Genomic DNA, 6,355 nt, shown 5'->3' with positions numbered 1-6,355 from the left:
TCATAGTGCATGGCTGGATACTTTCTGAACAGGCCTTGTATATGAGTAAGGCACACTTTTGTAGTAACATTAGTGCAGTTTTGGAAACATCTTTCAATAACATTTGCCACATAATTTGCAAATTACCAGATGAAATGGGTTATTAACCTTTACAATGAAATGGTGTTTAAAATTTGTGTTGGATATTCCCTATGAATTAAACAAATTGTATGAGGAAGGAACATGATTTTAAATCATTCTATTAAACTCCTAAAGTAGTTTTAGGGAGCTTTCTAGTTTCTCTTTTGATTTTTAGGAAAATTAAATATCAATGTAAAACTTGTATCTGTCCGATTAATTATAATCAACTAGGGAAACCAAATCCTGATACACGATTTTCTGTTACCAGAATGAATTGCCAACTATTTGAGTACCCAGAATTGGGTAGACTGAAGAATATGTATTCTATGCTCAGCATTTATGTCCCCTCTACAGATCGGTCTTCTTTTGTCCTCATTTTCAGCCCAGAAAAATTGCTCTGAAGTTGGCATTGCTTGCTGACTCAAGTCTGCTTTATCAACAAGTCAATCTCACCACATGGTTTTAAATATTTGTTAATAAATGATGCTGATGAAATATCAGAGATGCAGAATGTAATATCTATAACCCATTCAACTCTAGAAATCAAAATAAATGTTAAAACTTTAATTCTTTAGTTTAATATCATAACTCTCAGGTTACATTTTAAATCTGTCAAGATGGGACTATATTTGGACTGTGTACAAGGGGAAAATACTGGGTGTTTAATAGATAACTGTTTCTACATCAGAGCTAAAAACTTCCTTGCATCCTTGGATGGGTCTGAGTCTTATTCATGTTTCAGAAATTTAAAACTAATATCACGAATCATTTATATCAATTTGAAGTTTTCATTAATTTGTTCATTAAAACAAAATTTTAACTAAACACATGATTTTTCTATTTATTTTTCAGAAGGTAAACTTGTTAGATACACAGGGTTCATTCATTCCTTGAAAAAAAAAATTATTAAGATGTCTGTGTACCAGTATTGGGTATATGAGGCAATAAAGGGAGTATGCTATAGTAGAAAACAACATAAATATATAATATAGCATGATACAAGAACTATATTTATTCAAAAACATTTTATGTGTACATACGTAATAGATGTTGTCATACTAAGTTTTGTCTTCTCTAGCTCACAAGTAGGAGAGGTTATATCATGCTGTGTCATTATAAATTTACTAATACTCTATAGAGCTTGTAATTAAAGAATTAAATGATTTTAAAACTTCAGAAGCTGAAATTTAAAAATCATTTTACTTTCCCAGACAGCTGCCAAAGATGGTAGAGGGGCAGGTCCTGGCACTTGATGGCAGGTGCCACCTCCTGGGCCGCCTGATGGCCTTGTGGCTAAGCAGGTACTGCTGGGCCAGAAAGTGGTACTTGTGCGCTATGAGGGCATTGACATTTCTGGCAATTTCTACAGAAACAAGGGAAGCACCTGGCGTTACTCCTTAAGTGGATGAACACCAAGCCAGCATTTGGCCTTTACCAAGTCTGAGCCCCCAGCTGTGCCTCTGGGCAGGCCGGTGGGGAGGCACACTGCCCTGCAAGAGGAAGGGAGGTCAGGTTGCCTTGGACTGCCTCAAGGTGTTTGATAGGATCCTCCCACACTATGACAAGTAAAAGCGAACAGTGGTTCCTGTGGCCCCCAAGGTTGTGGGACTGAAGCCTGCTCAGAAGTTTGCCTACCTAGGGCACCTGGCCCAGGAGGTTGGCTGAAAGTAACAGGCAGTCTCAGCGACTCTAGAGCAGAAGAGGAAGGAGAAGGCCGAGTTTCATTACCAGAAGGAAAAAGCAGCTCATGAGGCTGCAGAAACAGGCCAAAAAGAACACAGACAGAGAAGACTGACAGACACACAGAGGTCCTCAAGACTCATGGATTCCTAATGTGAGACCAGTAAAACTGACTGTTAATTCCTCATGCTTGGCCTGGCCAGTGCTTTCTCCATTGCTGCCCTAGGATGTGGGGGACCCCGAGGGGCTGTTGGTCCAGGGCCACAGGTGCCCTATGCCTGAGGACGCTGGGAGCCCAGAAGGGGCCTTGAATCACTGCTGTTTAAGAAACTCCTTTTTGAAAGCATATATGGCTCTAAGAGCCATACAGCAGAATTTGCCTGTGACTTCATTTGTGAGTTTTGGGAAATCAACACTTGGAACAGCTAGTTCCATTTCAATAGTTACAAGTAAGCTGGAAAACTCAAGTTTAAACTTCCTACATGGTGATGCACTCTACTCTGCAGCTGTTAGGATGTGCGTGCACTCTTGGGGGCAGGATGAACCTGGTGTTGCACAAGCTACGAGCAGATGCAGGGACTGGGACTGACGACTATGGAGTCACAGGCACTGCCCTGCACGGTCCTGTACCTTGTGGCCAGAAGTGAATAAATTATTTTTAAAGAAAAACATAATTTTAGATATGTGTAACATAAATATGTGTAACAATTTTCTGCATGACTTTATAATAAAAAACAGTATGTTTAAAAATATTTCTTAAGGAAATATTTACTTGTTAACTATTCAAACTCTTTGAGATCAAACATAGCTCATAAACATTAAAATGATAATAAATGAATATTATGAACAACTCTATCCCAATTAATTTGATAACATAGATAAAATGGACAAATTCCTTGAAAGAAACAGTCTGCTAAACTTATACAAAAAGAAATAGACACACTTGGATTAGTTTATATCTATTAAGAAATTGAATTAATAATTAATAACCTTTCAAAAATAAGAAAGCACCACACCCAGATAGGTTCAACCCAGATGAATTCTAACAAACATTTAAGGACAAAATTATGCCAATTCTCTACAATCCATTTCAAAGGATAGATGCATTGGGAGTACTTCCTAACTTACTGCATGAGGTCAGTATTACTGTAATACCCAAACCAGACAAAGACATACAAGAAAATGACAGACCAGTATCTCTCACAAACATAAATGCAAAAATTCTCAACAAAATATTAGATAACTGAATATAACAATTTATAAAAAGATTATATACCGTGATCAAGTAAAATTTATCACAGGTATATAAGGCTGACTCTACATTTAAAAAATCAATTAATGCAATCTATTACATCAATAGGCTAAAAAAGAAAATCACACAATCACACCTTAGTAAATGCACAAAAGCATTTGACAAAATTCAACACCCGCTCATAGTAAAAACTCTCAGTAAACTAGGAATAGAGGAAAACTTCCCCAACTGAATAAAGAGTATCTACAATAAATCTGCAGCTAATATCATAACTAATGGTGAGAAATTTAAAGCTTTCCCACTAAGTTCAGGAACAAAGCAAGGAAAGGCACTACAGCTTTTCAATATTGTACTGGGAAACTAACTAACACAAGAAAAAAGGGATAAAGATTGAGAAGAAAGTATTGAGAAAACTATATTTGTTTACAAATGTCATGTATAGAAAATTTGAAAGAAACGAAATACTCTTGGAACTAATATGCGATTATAGCAAAATTACAGGGCACAAAGTTAAATAAGGTATATTTAAAGTATTGCTTCCTCATATATAAGCAATGAACAAATGGAATTTGAAATTATAAAACAATGCCATTTATATTAGTACACATAAAAGTGAAATACTTAAGAATAAAGCTAACAAAATATGTTTATGATCTACATGAAGAAGTAATCAAACTCTGATGAAGAAATCCAAGAACTAGATCAATGGAGAGCTATCCCATGTTCATGGGTAGGAAGCTCAATGTTGTAAAATGTCCCAACTTGATTTATAGATTCATTGCAATCCCAATCAAAATCCAGGCAAGTCATTTTGTGGTTATTGACAAACTATTTTTAAAGTTTATACGGAGAGGCAAAAGACTACACTAGCCAATACAATATTTAAGGAGAAGAATAAAGTTGTAGGACCTCAAGACTTACTATAAAGCTACAGTAGTCAAGACAGTGTGGTATTGGCAAAGGACAGACAAATAGATCAATGGAACAAACCAGAGAGCCTAGAAATAGACTCACATAAATATAATCATAAGAACTTTGATCAAGTAACAAAGGCCATGCAATGGAGCCAGGACAGTCTTTTTAATAAGTGGTACTAGAATTGGACATTGATATACAAGAAAATGAGTCTAATGTTCCTTACACCCTTCACAAAAATTAACTCAAATTATTACAGACCTAAAGGAAAATGCAACATTGTAAAACTCCTAAATAATAACAGAAGGAAATCTAGGTGATTTGGGGATTGGTGATAAATTTTTAGACACAACACCAAATGACTCATAAAACAAAAAAAATTGATCAGGTGTACTTTATTAACACTAAAAATTTCTGCTCATGACAGACACTGTCGAGGCAGTGAAGAGATGAGCCACACACTGTGAAAACATATTTGCAGAAGGCACATCTAATAGAGAATTGTCATCTGAAATATATAATGAACTATTTAAAACTCAACAATAAGAAAACAAAGAACCTGATTAAAAAATTAGGCCAAAAACCTTAACAGACATTTCACTACAGAAGATAGACAAATGGCAAATAAGCATATAAAAATATTCCATATCTTATGTCATCAGGGAAGCACAAATTAAAACAAGATACAACTACAAGTCTATTGGAATGGCCAAAATCTGGAATACTGACACCACTAATGCTGGCAGGGATGTGAAATAATAGGAGCTTTCATTAATTGCTGATGTGAATGCAAAATGAATGGTACTGCTAACTTGGAAGACAGTTTGGTTTCTTTCCAAACTAAACATTATGCTTTTATTATAGCATCCAGTAATAACATTCCTTGGTACTTACCCAAAGGGTTTGAAAACATGTCCACATAAAACCTTTACATGCTCATAACCACTTTTATATATAATTGCCAAAATATGGAAATGACCAAGATGTCTTTTAGTAGGTGAATGGGTAAAGAGTGATATGTCCAGACCATGGAATATTTTTCAGTGTTAAAAGGAAATGAGCTGTCAAGCCATGAAAAGACGTGTAAGAAACTTTCATGCATATCACTAAGTGAAAAAAAGCCAATCTGAAAAGGCTACATACCCTATGATTTCAAATATGACATTCTGGGAAAGGCAAAAGACTATGGAGACAGGAAGAGAAGCAGTGATTGTCAGCCGTTTCTCGGAAGAGATGGATGAAGGGGAGGAACACGGAAGATTTTTAGGGCAGTGAAAATACTCATGTATGAAACCATAATGGTGGGTACAAGTCATAATAAACTTGTCCCAACCCATAGAATATACCTCACCAAGAGTGACTTCTAAGTCCATGTAAACTATTGACTTTAGGTAATAATAATGTGTCAGCAAATTTTAAAAATGTATCACTCAGGTAGGGGATATTGATAACAACAGAGGCAATGAATATGTGGGACAAGGGATAAATGGAAAAACTCTGTACCTCTGTACATTCTGCACAGTTTTGCTGTGAACCTAAAGTTGTTTTAAAAAATATAATGAGATACTGCCACAGACCTATTAGAATGGCTGTTATCGACAAGACAAGTAATAACTAGTATTGGAGAGGTTGTAGTGGGGAAAAAAGAACCTTCATCTTCTAATGGTGGAAATATACACTAGAACAGCCACTATGGAAAACAGTATTGTGGGCACTCAAAAAAATTAAGAATAGAGTTACCATGCAACCCAGCAACCCCTCTTCTGGGTATCTACTCAAAAAACTTGAAAACATTGATTCACAAGGATATATGTACACTATGTTCATTGCAGCATTATTCACGGTAGCCAAAACATGGCACCAAAACAGCCCAAGTGTTCTTGCCCTTCAATAAATGATTGGATAAAGAAGATGTGGTACAGCCCTAGCTGATGTGGCACCAGCCTGAAAACCAAAGGGTCATTGGTTCAAATCCTAGTCAGGGCACATGCCTGGGTCACAGGCCAGGTCCCCAGTTGGGGGTGCATGAGAGGCAACCACACATTAATGTTTCTCTCCCTCTCTTTCTCCTTCTCTTTCTCCAAAAATAAATAAATAAAATCTTTATTAAAAAAGAAGATGTGGTACATATGTACAGTGGAATACTACTCAGCCATAAGAAAAGATGAAATACTGTCATTGGTGACAACATGGATGGATCCTGACAACATCATGCTAAGCAAAATAAGTCAGACACAATAAGTCAAGGACCATATTATTTCAGTCATATATGGGGCATAAAACAGAGAGCAGTAAATGAATAATTAAGACAAACAAAGAAACAAACATTCAAAGACACAGACAACAGTATGGTGGTTACCAGAGGGAAAGGGAAGTGAGGGGCGAGTA

General features: G+C 36.1%; 1 pseudogene; it reads left to right on the top strand.

The window, feature by feature from the left end:
- Positions 1 to 1,317: 1,317 nt before the first annotated feature.
- Positions 1,318 to 2,313, top strand: LOC114491105 (annotated as a pseudogene).
- Positions 2,314 to 6,355: the final 4,042 nt, after the last annotated feature.

This window comes from Phyllostomus discolor, chromosome 2 (assembly GCF_004126475.2).
Source record: "Phyllostomus discolor isolate MPI-MPIP mPhyDis1 chromosome 2, mPhyDis1.pri.v3, whole genome shotgun sequence".
NCBI lineage: Eukaryota > Metazoa > Chordata > Mammalia > Chiroptera > Phyllostomidae > Phyllostomus > Phyllostomus discolor.
The sequence above is the reverse complement of the archived record's forward strand: the minus strand, read 5'-3'. Positions and strand labels throughout refer to the sequence as shown.